Here is an 18,691-nt window from a genome sequence, read left to right on the forward strand (position 1 = left end):
TTTCTAGTTGTAATAACTCTGCACCATTATGAATGAATAGTAAAGAAAGATATATTTGCATGTCAGAAATTCTCATAGAAATTCTCAGGCCTCTTCACCCAAGCATTTTTTAGTACAGGAAGTAATAGTTAAATAGTACTTGCTAGCACGCCTGGTCCTTAGTAAGTAAACTTACAAAGGGACACGTGTAGGTCGATTAACCTTTTGGATCGCATGGAGTATCCTAGTCACGTAATGACTACCGAGACCAATAATCAGCTTAAACAGGTTTTAACTTTCAACCAACAATATCTATAAATATTTGTGCATGAATAACCCACAACTCAGTGAAGAGTTAAACACTTTTTATTTCCCTATTGATTACAATACTAAGGGCCTGATTCCAACTTTATATACCACCAGCCGTATTACGAGTTCCATAGGATATAATGGACTTGTAATACGGCTGGTGGTATATCCGTCACTTTACCGTCACTTTTGGGACGGATTAACACCTCCTCCAAAGTTGGAATCAGGCCCTAAATCTGTTAGATCAACTTTATTTAATCAGCACAATTGTTAATCCATTAATAGATCATCAAAACATAGGCTGGAGAAAAACATATGTGAAAATGCACCTACATACGCTAAAGAATATCAGCCTTAATAGTAGAGTTCATCAGTCATTTGTCACTGTCAACGTCACCCTAAAGCCTACCTAACCAAGATTACCATCAGCATCTGGGACTTCATGCAAAATAATTTAGAGAAAACATGAATTTGGAAAACATCTTTCTAAGTGAAAATCTATAATCAGCGCCGTTGATACCTAGAAGAAAAGGCACAATTAGTCAGTCACATTTTCATAGCTACCTATACACAGAATGGATCAACAACAAAGTCAGTCTTCGTCTTCAGGTCATCAATTGGTCAGCTACTTACCAGGCTCTCAGAATATGAGCCCAATGACAGAATCTCAAACAGCGTCTCCTGACGTCATCAATTCACGCCTCGCATCCCTCTAAATTCTCCCGCATCTGAAGTTTTAGCCGTTTGTCATGACTTTTTATTAGGGTATCCCAGTCCATCCCCCTAATTCCCAATTGCTCAGTCAGTCAGCAGATATGACTTTAATGTATAATATTTGTTTACCAAATCTACCAATTTTAATATCAGTCCTCTCACCAGAAGTGGATTGGTCCGCGATACGATGTCCTCATCATCCGGCTCTTCAGGTATCGAAATTGTTGCATGTTCCTCTTCAGTCAGTGCCTTCATTGTTCAAGTCCTGAGAAAGTAGATTTAGCCTACCCTACACATAAATGTATCAAATTGTCTTCATCATCTCCTGTCCGCCGGTACATTGCAGAAAATTCTTGCTAAGCAACTTTAACATCGGGTGGATCAAGGACGGGTTACGCGTCCAGCTTCTTGCAACGGGGTTAATATTCCAGCTCTCTTGTGCGAGGCCTAGGAAAACTAGGCCATAATTTCAGCTAAGTTAACACTACAAGTTAAGGTAAAACATAGGTTATACATTTAAATATGACATATTACTACATTGTTCTTGTACATTTTCATTATTTCACGCAGTTTCAGTTATATTAGTACAATCTCGTATAAGTGGCTGTCGTGCTCCGAGGGTACATTTTCAAATGTGCACATTATTTTCTCTATGATTAATTTCTCTACAAACCTTTCATTATTCAAGCACATAAATATAATTAATAATTTTCTAATGAGCATATCTGCTTCAACAGTCCCTCCTCTGATGACTAAATATGTCATCACACCTTTCTTTACTAACATTTTAGAGTTCCGTCTCTGTTGTGTTTTGCCTCTTTCTTAAATTTTCTCTATAGATTCTTCCCCTAGATTCTTCTTCCCTCCTCTGATTATTCTTAGATCTCCTAAATTTTATCTTTTGCCAAAATTTGCACATACCCCATAATCGTAATGCACAAGCAATCACAATTAATATTCCCTGTACAATTTTTAATAATACCCCATTCCAAATTTGACTAAACCAACTGCCCACTGAAGCAAAACCCTTCCCAACCTTCTCCCAAACCCCTGGTTCCTTCAGCTCTTTCAAATCCTTACTTGAATTAGTTAAGTTAGTGAGTAAGGGCCTGATTACAACTTTGGCGGAGGGGGTTAATCCGTCCCAAATGTGACGGATATTCCGCCCCCGTATTACGAGTCCATTATATCCTATGGAACTCGTAATACGGCGGCGGGATATTCGTCACATTTGGGATGGATTAACCCCCTCCGCCAAAGTTGTAATCAGGCCCTAAGTCTCTTATCTCCTTATCATAATTAGGTATGTAAGAGCAACAATGCCTAGCATTAATCATCCTACAGACTCCGCCGTCTTTCACTAAAAGTATGTCTAAAGCAAGCCTATTTTGAAGTGTCATATCTCTATCCGCAGCTAATTCAGTATCTAACAGGAGTATTGCCCCTGTAAAATTTGTCAGCATGTTATCCACAATAGTAGACAACTTCAGTATCTTGATTGCATTCAAAATAACTCCTACTGAAGGAATTACTGCACCAAAAATATCTCCCACAATTGCAGAAGAGGTTTCCCTCCTCTGTCACTTATGATGTAATTCTGTCACTTTCGGAAATTTCTTTAAATCATCTATCTGATAAATTTAAGGGAAAACTATCCCCAAATAGCATGTCCCATATCATCCTCTAGGAAGATGGTGATAAGCATAAAGTCCAAAAATAAAATAGATCCCAGGAATCACAGGGTCCTGACTATTCAGCATAAAAGTCCATTTACTCTGAAACAAATACACATGCCTACATTCACTCGTTCCAACAAATAAAGTGTCAGTGCGTGATTTTGGCCTACATATACAAAGCTTCCCAACATGTAATGCATCTAATGCTAATTTCCCTTGCGTTTTAATAGCAGTGTAAGCATATTCATTGTTATGAGATCTCTTCTCTAAATTTTCCTTTAATGCGTTTCCCCTGTCGTCAGTATGCCCTATAAAGCTTTTTTCTAGTGGTGTAAGCAAACATGTTAAGTTATTCTCGTGCGCATATGCGGTCCCAAACGTTAATGTTGGTTGAAAGAACCCTCTAACTAATACTATATCATGTTCCTTAACTACTTTACTCAGATATCTAAGAACAGGAACAAATGAGAACACTACATCGAAATTAGAGTAAAAGTATTGTATATACCCTTGGTTATAGAATCTTGTTAGTAGCACACTACAGCTTATGCCATATGTTAATGGCAAACTATGGTATGTAACTCCTTCTTCCACTGAGGAAGGAATTTGCGTACACACAAGAAAATTCCTCGCATCCATCGTCTCAACATACTTACTCAACAAGGGATAGAACATATTAGAAGAAAGCTCTCATTGAGCACTAGTATAATCATGCAAGTATTTCTCATCTAACTTAAACCTTTCTAAAGCTGTTAGTGTAGTAGTTTCAGGAACAGAAACAATAGTAGCCTTTTTCACATCATGAATAGACATCCCCACAATCATTATTATAGACATTATTCCACCCATAACTGCTGCTCCAACACTCAAATATCTACAATACCTAACATTTCCTAACTTGGTTATTTAATTCAGACATGATCTGTAAAGAATCAGAAAGTAGAAGTAACTCTTAAATAAAGTGCAACGGAAAAAATCACAAATGTAGAAATATTCTCTTTTCGCAGTTCAGTTTTCACATTCAGGAACCCTTTTCCTTGTCAAAATTGATTAGAAGCTTGTCACATCCAGTTTGTCAATTGTCATATCAAATTATCACTGTCTCTTCCAGTTTTATTTTAACAGTCTTTTCTCAGGTTTCTTTAGATCAGCCCAACAACTCAGCCTTTTGATCGCCTTCAGGTTATATCGAGGTACTGAATCAGAACTTTTCTATCAAAACAAAAGGACATAAACTTGTTTTGCCATTCATTGGTAGCTGCATATGCCCACTCAGGACCTGCGTATCTTCGACTTGCTATTTTCTTTGTTTTCAACCTTCGTTCACCACCTAATTCTCCTTCGCTCAGTTCTTCTTTTCTCGTAGTATCCACTTCTTCTTCTATTGATTCATTTATGACCAAATCCTTCTTCTTCCCAATCTGTGATATAGGCCAATTATCTCCTTTTCTCGTTCCTTCTGTCAATATTCTTCCCAAAATTGGACTCTTTTCCTTTTCTTTCTCTATGTTATTTTCTCTTGATGGACTTGCAAAGGGCTCAGGAGGAGTTAAATCACTTTGACTTTAATCCTTCTCAACTCTTTCACCCTCTTGATCTGGCACTTGCTCTGTCAGCTTTTCAGCACTATCTGCTTCTGGGAAAACCTCAGCTACGCTAGGCTCTCCTGCTGTATCCGTTGAGATAGGTTATTGTACAAGCTCCTGTAATTTTTCACTCTTGTCTCTTACATGAGTGATAGACCCATCTTCCACAAGCTCAGGTTCAACCTCAGGTTCAATTGGCTCGCAGTTCTGGTTCGCTGTTGTTGGTGCTCTTCACAACACTTCTTCCTGCTCTTGTGGACACTCCACTCGCTTTCTATGGCTTGCGTGTATCCAGTTCGGAAGTCCTGCACACTTTACAGCTGCCATAGTTGTTAGCACCACACGGTAAGGACCCTTCCAACGCGGTTCCAAACAGCTCTTGTGAACATGCTTTTTGATGACGACCCAGTCTCCTGCTCTCAGATTGTGACCTGGGTCACGGATGGGTGGCACTGTGGCAGCCTGCACCTGCTGAGAGAAAGAGCGAACCACATCAGCCAGACCTTTGCAATAGTCCAACACCATATCATCTGTAAGATTGACAAGTGCATTGGCTGGAACTGCTGGCAATCTCATTGTTCTGCCCATGAGGATCTCATGGTGCCACAACCCTGTCTTCCTGTCAGGTGTGTTTCGCATTTACATCAACGCCAAAGGTAATGCGTCTTGCCATTTCAGATTTGTAGCAGCACACATCTTGGCAATTATTGATTTCAACGTACCATTCATTTGTTCCACTAGTCCTGATGCTTCAGGGTGATGGCTACAATGCAACTTCTGCTCAATGTTTAGTGCTGCACATAACAGTTTAATCACTTCGTTATTGAAGTGAGTTCCCCTATCTGATTCTAAAGAGATCGGAAATCCGAAATGTGGTATTAACTCTTTAAGCAACAGCTTTGCTACTGTGAGATTGTAATTTCTTCGTGTGGGGTATGCTTCAATCCAATAGCTAAAGACACACACAATCACCAACACATACTTCAAACCACTGCACGCAGGCATTTCAATGAAATCCAGTTGCATCCTGATGAATGGACCTCCTGCTTTTCCAATGTGGCTCAAATTTACCACTGTCCCTTTTCCCACGTTCAGCTGCAAGCAAATTATGCATCGATGACATACTGCCTCTGCTGCCTGCCTGAATTTAGGATTGAACGAATCAATTTTGAACAATCTAACCATGGCATCCCTTCCAATATGTTCCTACCCATGATAATAACGGGCCATCTGCGACAATAAACTATTAGACAAAACCATCTGACCCTCCTCAGAAATCCATATTTCATCTGGTTTTTGGACACATTTTAATCCGACCCAAAGTCGCTTTTCCTCCTTGTCTGCATTTTCCTGCAATGTTTTCAATTCTTTCAATGTAACAATCACCTTTAATTCAAAACTTGTACAAGTACTTTCTTCCTCAGTCATCAATTACCACTTGTCTTTAAATGATATACAGTTCAATGCGCAAATCCTTGCGACTTGATCTGCATATCCATTTCCCAATGAAATGTTATCCTGTGTCTTTTGCTGTGCACTGCATTTTACCACTGCAATCTCTTCAGGTAACTGTATTGCGTACAACAACTCTTTTATCTTGTCGCCATTTCTCACTGGTGTTCCAGTAGAGGACAGGAAACCTCTTTGCAACCACAATAGACCAAAATAATGAACAATTCCATATCCATATTGACTGTCTGTATAGATTGTGAGTCTTAGACTCGCAGAAACATGGCATGCTCTAGTAAGAGCTACAAATTCTGCCACTTGTGCAGAATATACACCTCGAAGCCAGGAAGCTTCTAATGTGCCTGTGATTGCATACTGCATATCCGGCTCTCAATGTCCCTGTCCCATCTCTGAGACATGAACCGTCAACGAAGACAATTTGGTCATTTTCCTCCAATCGTGTGTCTCTAATATCAGGCCTTGGTTTTGTACACAGCTCAGTTACCTCAAGACAATCGTGCTCAATGTCTTCCTCTTTTTCAGTTTCAACAGTATGACTTGGAAGCAATGTCGCTGGATTCAATACTGTACATCTTTTCAATGTTACATTTGGAGCACCCAACATACTCGTCTCATACCTTGTCAGTCTTGCACCAGTCAAATATTGCATTTTTGTCCTTGTCAACAAGATTTCTACAGAGTGTGGTACCATTACCGTCAAAGGGTTTCCCATGACTACCCCCTCACATTGAGAAAGACTTTGACCAACTCAGGCTACTGCATGGAGACAACCTGGTAAAGCTGCTGTGACTGGGTCCAAGGTAGCTGAAAAATAGGCTACTGGGCGATAAGCACCTCCATGGACCTGTGTCAAACCAGACAAAGAACAAGCATCACATTCATGGCAAAACAATATGAATGGTTTAGTGTATTTCCAACACTGGAGCTCTGCACAAACTCTCTCTCAGTTCAGTGAACGCGTTCATCTGAGTCTCATCTAGGGTAATGGTATCTGTAACTTCCTTATGAGTTAACTGCTGCAAGGGTTTGGCAATTTCAGCAAAATTTGGAATCCACTGTCGACAATATCCTACCATTCCCAGGAACATTCTGACATCTCTTTGTGAAGTCGGGAGACTTCTCTGCAAAATCATGGTCATCCTTTGCCTAGAGATTCTCCTTGAGCCCTTCTCAATCTGGTGTCCCAGGTATTTCACTGATTTCTGACAATACTGCAGTTTATAGGTGACACCTTATATCCAAATTTGCCCAAATGATTCAACAGGGCAATCAGGTCATACTTACATGCGTCCCTTGTCCTAGATGTGATCAACAAATCATCAATGTATTGTACTAGAGTCGACTGGTGTGGTAATTCCAATGACTCCAGATTCTTTTTTCAGGATCTGAATATACAGTGATGGTGACTCTGTATACCCTTGTGGAAGCCTGCACCAGCTGTAGACTCTGTCTAGGAATTTGAAACTAAAACGAAACTGACTATCCTCATGAAGAGGCACAGAAAAGAGAGCTTGTGACAAGTCAACCACTGTGAACCACTCTGCATCGCAAGGAATCTGAAACAGTATCACTGATGGATTTGGCACCACTGGACAACACTTGACCACCAAATCGTTCACTTTTCGCAAGACCTGTCACAAACTGCACTTGACTTCTCACCTCTGGATGCAGGATTGGAGAACACACCCAGTCTTTTACAGGTTCTGGATAATCCCAGATAGGGACGACCCTTTCTAGTAGCCACGGTGCCGCTTGACAGGGAATGCCAAAGCAGACCGTACCCTCCAGAAGGCGTCCCAGAGGGAAAAAAAACAAGAACTGGGGAAAAACCTCAAACAGGAACTCCTAAAAAAGAAGAAGAAAAACAGGACTTGAAAATGGAAAAAAAAGGCAAAAAATACTCCAAAAAACAGGAACAATGAACAGGAACGAAGAGCACAACCAAAAGGAAGTGTTTGCAACGCAAGGTAGAGCAAGACTGAGTGGCTTATATACTCAAAAAGGGGAAGTAACATCACAGGAAATTAAAAGAACACCATCTTGAATTGGGAAAAAGCCCATAGACAAGAATAGGGAAAAAAACAGTATATAAGAAAGAGAGCATGCTGGGAAATACAAGCAGGAAGAAGACAAGATGGACACAAACATGAACATGAAAAGGGCAGAATACTGAGGCAAGAAGAAAGAAAAAGAAAAAGACCAGAAGAAGGCCACCACCGACAGGGGAGATGAAAATGCCTCACAGTAGGTAAGGGCAACGCGACCAGGAGCTCAAAACATGCTTCCCAGGACGCGTTGCCAAAGTGACCAGAAAATGCGGGGAACGGCGCTCCCAGAATCGGCAGCGCATTCTGACTGCCGAAGCAAAAAGAGACTCCGCGTCGAGCGGGGTGTTACAGAAGGTCTCCTCCCAGAGGCCCAAGGTTTGTCAGGGTGAGGGTCAAAAAACAGGCAAACCAAACGGGGAGCATGGTCGGAGCAAGCATCCTCCCAAGAGCAGTCACTGAGAGGGTAGCCCTTCCAGTGAACCAAAAATTGCAGTCTGTGCCAAAAAAATCGGGAATCACAAATTCCCTGGACTTCATATTCAGGCTGTCCGTCAACGGAAAGAGGAGGAGGATTCAGGAAATGTCGGTGGTATGGATCAGGAACAAAGAGCTTTAATTGGGACACATGAAAAACTGGATGAACCCTCCAGGTATGAGGTAAGTGCAGTCGCACATCAACAGGATTCAAGATTTGCAAAATCCAAAAGGGTCCATAAAAACGTGGTTTGAATTTATTGATAGAAAATCGGGAAGGTAGAAATCTGGAGGAAAGCCACACCTTGTGGCTTACTTGATACGAAAGTGACATTGGTCGATAACGATCTGCTTTTCGTTTCATTGCTTGTTTCGAAGCTAAGAGAGTTGTATGAAGTAGGCCCTGGATTTGGCGGATCAGACGTGCAAAAGAAGTGACTGCAGGAACAAAAGAGGAGGTACTGGCAACAGTAGATATGGTCCTAGGATGAAATCCATAGGTGCAATAAAAAGGTGTGGCCTTGGTCGCACTATGCACTATGTTATTATAGGAGAACTCGGCAAGGGCAAGAAACTCTGACCAATTACTTTGTGTGGCATTACAGTAACATCTCAGATACTGTCGGAGTTCCTGATTCACTCTTTCAGTTTGACCATTCGTTTGTGGATGGAAACCAGAGGACAAGGAGACCTCAATGTTTAATGAGACACAAAGGGCTCTCCAGAAACGTGACACATATTGTGGCTCTCTGTCCGAAATGACCTCTTGCGGGAGACCATGGAAGCGAAAAATATCCCGCATGAATATGCGACTCATTTCTGGGGCTGTCAGTAATTTTTTTAAGGCTGTGAAATGTGCCATCTTGGTGAATGAATCCTCTGTTACCATGATTACATGGTTACCAGAAGAGGTAGGAAAGGAACATATGAAATCCGTGGATAATGTACACCAAGGAGCTGAGGGAACTGGTAAAGGCCTTAATAAACCTGCTGACTTAGTTCGGGGTGTCTTGGTCTGAGCACATACTGGACATGCTGAAACATAGGTTCCTGTATCTGTCATGAGCGAAGGCCAACAAAATGATCGTTGTAGCAGCTCCTGGGTTGTCTTGATTCTTCTATGCCCTGCTATCTGGGAATCATGACACATTTGTAATGCTTCTGTCTGAACTTTCTTGGTAGGTAAGAAAAGAGCCTGCTGATGATAGAAGTAGTCGTCCTTCTTCTGCAAAAAAGGAGTCACTCTATCCCATTCTGAAGTAGAAAGAAACTGGTACTCAGATTTAACACGTTCGTGAAAAGATTGAGTAGCTCCGATGATTCTACTAGACTCAATATTGTGTGGAGAAGAGTTCTTAGCGACGTCAGGATATCCATGGGATAAAGCATCTGCCACTGAATTCTGGGAGCCAGGTATGTACGTTATCACAAAATCGTACTGGCTAAAGAAGAAAGCCCATCTTGCTTGACGACTGTTGCAACACTAGAAACTCCGAAGACATTGTAAATTGCGATGATCAGTCCTGGCTTCAAAAGGTTCTCTAGATCCCCTCAAGAAATACCTCCATTCCTTACATGTTACTTTGAGAGCAAGTAATTCTCGTTCCAGTACTGAATAATTGCGTTCTGCTTCTGATAAGATATGAGAAAGATAAAAGATAGGATGTTCTAATCCATCGTTGTCTTGTTTCTGCAGCAGAACTGCCCCAATGGCTCTGTCTGAGGCATCAGTCACAACAATACATTTTTTGGTAATGTCAGGGTGTCGTAATATGGGTGCTTGGGTAAAGACCTTCTTTAATTCTTGAAAAGCGCGTTCAGCATTCTCAGTCCAGATAAAGCCCTTCTTCAGATTCACTTTTTTAATTGTTTGTGTAATGAAACTTTGTAGGTGGGCAAAGTTCTGGATAAACTGACAATAGAAGTTTGATAGCCCAAAGAAACATTGCGTTTCCTTTATTGACGCTGGAGAAGGCCAATCTAAGATGGTGCTGACCTTGTCAGGGTCCATGGTTATTCCGTGTTGATTGATACTGAACCCCAAATACTTCACTTTGGTCTTATGGAATTCACACTTCTCTGGTTTACAAAATAACTGGTTCTTCTTAAGTCTTTCCAAGACCTGCAGTACATGTTCCGTATGTTGCTCAGGATCACAGGAATATATTGAGATATCATCCAGATAGATAACTACATTATTGGTTTAATAAATCAGAGAACACTGAGTCCGTGAATCGTTGGAAGACAGAAGGTGCATTGGTCAATCCGAAAGGCATGACACAGTACTCATAGAGCCCGAAAGGTATATGGAAAGCTGTCTTCCATTCATCTCCTTCTTTGATCCGTAGAAGATGATAGGCACTCCTTCAATCTAATTTGGTGAACATCTTGGCTCCTTGAATGGCATCCAATATATCCCTAATTAAGGGTAACAGGTAATGATCCTTAATTGTTAATCTATTGAGTTTGCGAAAGTCGACACATGGACGCAGATCTTTTGTCTTCTTGGGGAGGAAGAAAAGAGGAGCCTCAGCAGGAGACGTAGAAGGAGCAATTAATCCGTTCTGTAAGTTATCATCTAGGTATTCCTTGAGCACCTTCTTTTCTTGGTCTGTCAAAGAATACATTCAACCAAAGGGTACGACTTCCTCAGGAGCTAATGGAATAGCACAGTCATAGATTCGATGAGGAGGTAGAATGGGATTACTGGGTTTTTGAAAAATCCCAATATATTCCTGATAACAATCTGGGACTTCCTGAATCATGTTTATAGAGTTAGTATTATGATTAGTTGACTGACAGGAACTTTTAGGAGACCAATAGGAGTTAGTGGAATAACAGTTCTGCTGACAAAAAAGACGTTAGAGATATTGTTCTCATTTCCCAGTTGATAGAGGGGTTGTGTTGCGTTAACCAGGGTATTCTTAAAATCATGGTGTGATTTGGTGAGGCTATACGATTAAAGGCAACATGTTCTAGATGCCCCCCAAATGTCACACAAAGTGTAAGAGTTGAGGCCACCACAGGACCTGAGGTTAAAGGAGAGCCATCAACCGTGTGTACCTGCTCAGGAGTTACTTTGGGAATACAGGGAATTCCTTTATTCGTAGCACAGGTCTCATCCAAACAGATTACACTGGCTCCACAATCTATGAGCGCCAGGAGATGCTCTTCTTGATCCTGTGAACTTTGTAACTTGGCCGAGAGGATGAACAGGGTGGACATACTTTCTCTGGAGGAACATATCGATGGTACTTCAGCTCCTCCCATCTCCTTCCTCCTTACAGGCGACGGGAGTTGGCGTTTCCCGCAGGTCTTGAGGGACGTACCGGGCAATTACGAATCAGATGGCCAGCCTTACCACAATACAGACAAAGTCCCTTTTGCCTTCTATCCTCCCTTTCTGATTCAGTTAATGGACCATGGACAAGATCAATCTGCATGGGTTCTTCAGTGGGGGATGGAGAGGCTTCGGATGGAACTTCATCCGTTCGCCGACTGCTGGTACGAAAATGACCAGACTGGTATGGGACTCGCATTCTACGTCTCTCCATCTTGCGCTCTCGTAGTATGTATTCAATATTCATGACATGATCCATCAATTCCTTCAAGGAACAAACAAGCTGGAGGAGAATGTACAAGTTCATCTTTAATTTCTTCATGCAGGCCTCGGCGGGATAAAGTTATAAAGGTGCGTTCCACCCAAGAGGTTTCAGCTGCCCGCTGTTTGAAACGAGTTATATACTGCAGAACATCCTGAATGCCCTGCTGTATATCCCATAAGGCCTCCTCAGCTGCTGCTTCCACCTCAGGCCTCTCAAGCATCTGTTTGAAAAGAGTCAGGAAAGCAGGATAATTAGCCAGGACTGGATCTTCTGCAGAGACTGGAGGAGTCGCCCAAGCAAGCGCAGGACCAGACAAGGCACTGATCAGATAGCCCACCTTAGCCTTATCAGAGGAAAATTGGAGTGGACGAAAGGCAAACAAAACCATTAGGGCATCCAAAAACTCCTTTATCTTCAGAGGATCTCCTGAATACCGAGGATTAGCGGCAGATACGGGTGGTATATCCATTGACCGGGAAGACAGGACCTGTCGTAGTGCAGTGTTTTCAGCCCGTAATTGTAACTCTTGGGCTTGTTGTTGGACTGTCTGCAGCATGGCTTGAGCATTTTCTGCCGCCTCTCCCTGTGGATCTTCCATGGCTGCCTCACAACGCAGAATCTTTTGGCGTTGCAATCTGTCACAAACTGCACTTGACTTCTCACCTCTGGATGCAGGATTGGAGAACACACCCGGTCTTCTACAGGTGCTGAATAATCCCAGATAGGGGCGACCCTATTTAGTAGCCTCGGTGCTGCTTGACAGGAAACGCCAAAGCAGACCGTACTCTCCAGAAGGAGTCCCAGAGGAATAAAAAAACAAGAATTGAGGAAAAACCTCAAACAGGAACTCCTAAAAAAGAAGAAAATACTCCAAGGCAAAAAACAGGAACGATGAACAGGAGCGAAGAGCACAACCAAAGAGAGGGAGGGCAAGGGAGAGCAAGACTGAGTGGCTTATATACTGAAAAAGGGGAAGTGACATCACAGGAAATGAAAACAAATACCATCTTGAATTGGGAAAAAGCCCATCGACAATAATAGGGAAAAAAGGCAGTATATAAGAAAGAGAGCATGCTGGGAAATACAAACAGGAAGAAGACAAACATGAACATGAAAAGGGCAGAATACTGAGGCAAGTAAAAAGAAAAAGAAAAAGACCAGAAGAAGGCCACCACCGACAGGGGAGATGAAAATGCCTCACAGTAGGTAAGAGCAACGCGACCGGGAGCGCAAAACACGCTTCCCAGGACGCGTTGCCAAAGTGACCAGAAAATGCGGGGAACGGCGCTCCGAGAATCGGCAGCGCGTTCCGACCGTGGAAGCAAAAAGAGACGCCATGTCGAGGCGCGGCGTTACAAGACCTGCACAATGCACACTTTAGCCCATTATCGGAGAGTTACATGGACTGCTCAATACTTCTTTCAAAACACCTTGTTTTAGAAATCCTCCAATTATTTGCGCCACCTTCATGAGGACATCCTGTGCCATGTTATACTGTGGAAGTTGTGAGAATACTACGTTTGGCTGCAAAGTGATCGTAATCGGTTCCACTCCCTTAATCAAACCTACTTCTTTACCTGTCAGGTCCCAGACATTTTCTTGCACTGTCCCCTGTAAACTTGCATGTAATTCTTTCACAGTAAACACTGGGAAAAACTAAATCAATGGGTATTCTTCATTTGCATTGTTGACCATTGTCTCAGACGCCTTTTCTTCTTCATCATCACTATTAGGTTGTACCTCCATCCCCAGAGTTTGAACAACTAATGGAGCATTTTGTCTTGCACAGTAAGTCCCTTCCTAGTAGGGATGCTGGACTTGAGTCACAGACTACAAATCTATGCAGTCCCTGGTAGTTACCAATCTCAGCCTGCACTGGATCTGTGATTGCATTGGTCAACTGTCTATTCTCCACTCCCACAACTTGAACTGTCCTGCCTGAAAGAGCTAAATTTGGAACTTCTACACTTCTTACTGTAGAGCGTGTAGCTCCCGTGTCCACTAGAAATGAGACCTTGTAACCCATTACCTTCCCTTTTACAAAAGGTCCTCTCTGATCTACTTCTAGGGACGCTGCAAGCATACACGGCCCTTCATCTGAACTGTCACTCATCTATTCACCATTTATTTCATCCTCACTATAAAATGTGAATTGGTGTACTGTGTCATTACTTTTGTCTTGTCTCTGACCTGTGACCTGCTGAGTAAGCATCATCTGTTGCTGTTCCATCGGGGCTTGAGGTATCTGCATTTGCTGTCTAGGTACCATGGGAACCTGCTGCTGTATTGGTTGCAACTGTGTTAGTTGTGCATGCGGCACTTGCACCTGCTGCATGGGTTGAAAATTCTGCACTAGGTTCTGAACATTTGGAACAAATTCTCTCATTTTTGGGACTTTCACAGTTTGAAATGTACTGATGTCACCACCTTGCTGAATAACCCCATCCTGTGCCATCAATGGACAGTCCTGCTTCCAGTGTCCCACGTTTCCACACAAATGACACAGTAACATCTTTTTCATTCCCTACCTGTCATTCTGGACTACCACAGTACCCAAATCCGGACCACGTGTCATGTCCATTCCATGACCTCTACCTCTCATCTGAGGCCGGAACATAAAAGTTCTCTGTTGCTGCAGCATCGGTTGTACTAAGGCTCCCTGCACTCCTGTCTGAGCTGCCTTTATTTGCATCACCATTGCTTTTTCCTTCAACTTTTTCTGCTTCAAATCAATCTCATCACTACAGTATTTTGCATACTGCAACACTTCATCAATCGGCTTTGCTTGCCAGCAAATTAAGGGGCATATTTATACTCTGTTTGCACCGAATTAGTGTCATTTCTTTTTACTCTAATTAGGTGCAAAACTAACTCCATATTTATACTTTGGTGCTAGACCCCTCTAGCGCCAAATTTATGGAGTTAAAGTCATTTTTTGAAAGTGGAGACCTACCTTGCCTTAATGAGATTCAAGGTAGGCGTTCCTGTGCAAAAAATGACTCAATGGCCTTAACGCCATATTTAGGGGCATATTTATACTCTGCGGCATATTTATACTCTGTTTGCACCAAATTAGCGTCATTTTTTTAACTCTAATTCGGTGCAAATCTAACTCCATATTTATACTTTGGTGCTAGACCCGTCTAGCACCAAGGTCCTGATTTATAATTTTTTGCACCACATTAGCGTCATTTTTTGGCGCAAAAGTGGCGCAAACTTACAAAATATTGGCCCTTATGTATACTTTTTGCTGCAAAACTGCACTAACTCAGTTTTGCACCAAAAAGGTTAGCACTGGCTTGCACCATTTCTGTGCACCAGCCGGGCACCATATTTATGGAATGGTGCAAGCCGGTGCAAAGGGTAGGCTAGGGTAAAAAAAAAAGACTTTAGTCGGGTGGGGCTGGCAGTATAGAAGAAGAGGGTTTAGCACCAAACAATGACTTTAGGCAGGTTAGAGTAAAAAAAAATGACTCTAACCGGATTAGCGTCATTTTATGGTGCTAAACCTACCATGCCACATGACTCCTGCCTTAGAAAAGGCAGGAGTCATGCCCACCACCCCAATGGCCAGCACAGAGGACAAGGGTCCCCTGTGCATGGCCATTGCACCCTGTGCCATGTATGGGGGCCCGCTTCAGGGCCCCCTATGGCACTTTCAAAAATAAAATGCAATCTTACCTGTACTTACCTGGGATGGGGTCCCCCATCCTCTGCAGTCCCTCTGGTGTGGGTGGGGGTGCATCTGGGGCCTGGGGCCTGGGGAGGGCACCTGCGGGCTTATTCCATGGTGTTCCACCATGGAAATAGGCCCACAGGTCCCCTAACAACTGCCCTGGCCCAGGCTTTAAAAAATGGGGCAAAGCAAGCTTTGCCCCATTTTTTGGCCCCTCCTCCCTCCCTTGCACCATTTTTGCATGGGAGTATAAATATGGCGTTAAGGCCATAGAGTCATTTTTTGCACGGGAACGCCTACCTTGCATCTCATTAAGGCAAGGTAGGTTTCCACTTCCAAAAAATGACTTTAACTCCATACATTTGGCGCTAGACAGGTCTAGCACCAAAGTTGAAATATGAAGTTAGTTTTGCACTGAATTAGAGTTAAAAAAATGACGCTAATTCAGTGCAAACAGAGTATAAATATGTCCCTTAGTGTCAAAAAATGATGCTAATTTGGTCAGAATCATTTATTTTGACTCAAACCTGCCTAACGTCATTTTTTTTTTAAGCTAGCCTACCCTTTGCACCGGCTTGCACCATTCCATAAATATGGTACCCAGCTGGTGCTAAAAAATGGTGCAAGCCGGTGCAAAACGTTTTGGTGCAAAACTGCCGTAGTGCAGTTTTGCACCAAAAAGTATAAATATGGCCCTAAATGACTCTTAATCATCTGTCCTACCTCTGGTCTCAACCCTTCAAAGAACCTGAACACAAAATGCAACATGTCTTTCGGCTTGATTGCTTCCTTACCACTGTACTCTTTAAATGTCTTCAGCAATCTCTCATAATAGGTATGTATCGATTCCTTAATCTCTTGCACTGTTCTGTCAATTCTCTGCCAATCAATATTTTTGGGAGAAATTCTCGTCTTTAGGAATTAAATCACCTTATAATAATGTTTCATCACATCAGGTGAGGGTGCACCTGTAACTCTATCCCTTTCCGGTTCACTTGTCAGCCAATCCACTGCTCTCTTACATTTGACCCATTAATCAGCCGAAAGCACTATCTCCAACAATGTATTTAAGTCTTCCCACAGACATTTAGAGAGTTTCACAAACCTGTCCGTCTGCTGATACCACTCAACCGGTTTCTCTCTCAGTTTTTGGTAATCATTTGTGAATGGCAATATATCACTTCTGTGACATGGGACATGAACAAACTGCCCTCCTGGAATTTCTCTAATCGGAAGCATTTTTATTGGTTCCCTTTCCTTCTGAACATCTTCAGACCCTTCTTGTGAATCTCGTTTCCGCTTATCCTTCTTCTTTGCTCATCTACCTTCCCAATTCTCCAATGCTCCCCAAATCTGAGCACTCTGCAACAACTCTTTTAAATGAGCCTTCATTCCTGCTGACCTCATGGGCTCAAAATCCTTTGCCTTGAAATCAAACCTATAACTTTGTTTTAAGTGTTTTGTTTTCTCAATCTCAATATCATGTTTCTCTGCCAGCTCTGACAATTTATGATGTATTTTAGTCACTTCCCTTGTCATTTTTGGACTCAAGTACCTCAGCTCTTCTTCTGTGTAGGATTCTAACCTGTTCACTCCCATTGTTCCCTCAACTAGCTCTGTTGCTACTGTAGCCAACCTTACACGATTTATCTGCTCTTCACCCTTGGAGGTATTTGGAGGTGTATTTAGACTGTCCAACCATTCTCTCAATTGCTGAGCTGTCAATCCCTGTAACAAGATGTTACTTGCATTTGGCACTGGTACCTGTTGCATTGCTGCACCCGGAGTTTGCAGCGTCAAAAGTTTCAAACTTTGACTTGCACTCGGGCCATTTACTGCACCTGGAAGCGCTACAAGTGGACTAAGATCCATTAATGGTCTAGATCCATTAAAGGTCTGACCCACAGATGACATCATCTGCACAGGATCATTTACTCCCCTCCTCATGAGACTTTGTGATATCTCACTCTGATCTCCTGCACTCGCTTTCTTTTGTGCAAATAGAGGTACCGCTGGACCAACAGTAATCAGTAGTGATATCGCATCTGGAGCTGCCCTGACACTTGCACCTTGTGGGAAGGTTATCCCCATAGTCTGGTTCTTTACTGGTGTGACATCTGACTGTGTTCCTGTTATCGGTGTAAACTTCAGCAAAACCTGTGTCTGTGCCGGAGGCAATTACATTGGAGTCGGCTCAGACTGAACTAGCATTGGCCTCGGAAGCACTTGCTCCAATGGCACCACTAAGTTCGAAATCGTATCAAGAACTGGTACATCTGGATAAATTCTCTGTACCAATGGTGGATGCATCTGGGCTTGGACCATAGAAGTAGTCCCTGCATTGGGAGTACTCTGTGCTACCCCTTGTACCTGTCCATTATCTGTCTACGCTGGTCCCACTGTCCCCAATACTTGCGCTGGAGCAGTCAGAGCAGAACTAGTACTTGGACCCCCGAGATGGGTCGCATATGGCGGAGGTTGATCCCTCAACTGTATAATAAGATCCTCAACATCTGAATCTTCATCGTCTAAATAGGGCTTTCTCTTTGTCCCTGTACTCTCATCTCCTTTAGCAGTATGTTCTTTCTCTGACTCATCTTCTTCTGCGATTGCAGGAAACAATTTAATTCCCTGTAATGAGTCTGTTCTCCACCTTTTCTGTTCCCAATCCCACCTAGCTTATGCTAAGGACTTTTCCACCTTCTTTATTCACCTCTTAAATTTAATCTCTTGTTGCTGTCTGGCTACTAGTTCCCAAACTGCTAAAGCCTCAAACTGTGCTGGTCTTGGTAATGGCTTTGTCTCATATAATGTCATTCACAATTCATCCAAGATTCTTAAATTAAATGTTCCATGCTCTGGAAACGCTAAGGCTCCTAACTTCTTTGTCATCTTGCACCACTTTTTCAACCAAAGACATGGTGCGACACCTCGCTCCTGCATCACAATATACGCCGGAGAATTTTCCGGTGGGGTCGGCTCCCCCACTGACACCTTAATGTAAGAATCACCCTTCATGGCACTTCTGAACGCTTTGGACAACTTCATTTTGTCTCTTGTATTTATTTTGATTCAATAATGAAATTACTTTTACTCCCAAGATTCCTTTCACCCGATTACTCAACCAATTGCCTCGTACAGACGGCTGCCACTC

The sequence above is a fragment of the Pleurodeles waltl genome, chromosome 5 (genome assembly GCF_031143425.1).
Source record: "Pleurodeles waltl isolate 20211129_DDA chromosome 5, aPleWal1.hap1.20221129, whole genome shotgun sequence".
Classification (NCBI taxonomy): Eukaryota; Metazoa; Chordata; class Amphibia; order Caudata; family Salamandridae; genus Pleurodeles; species Pleurodeles waltl.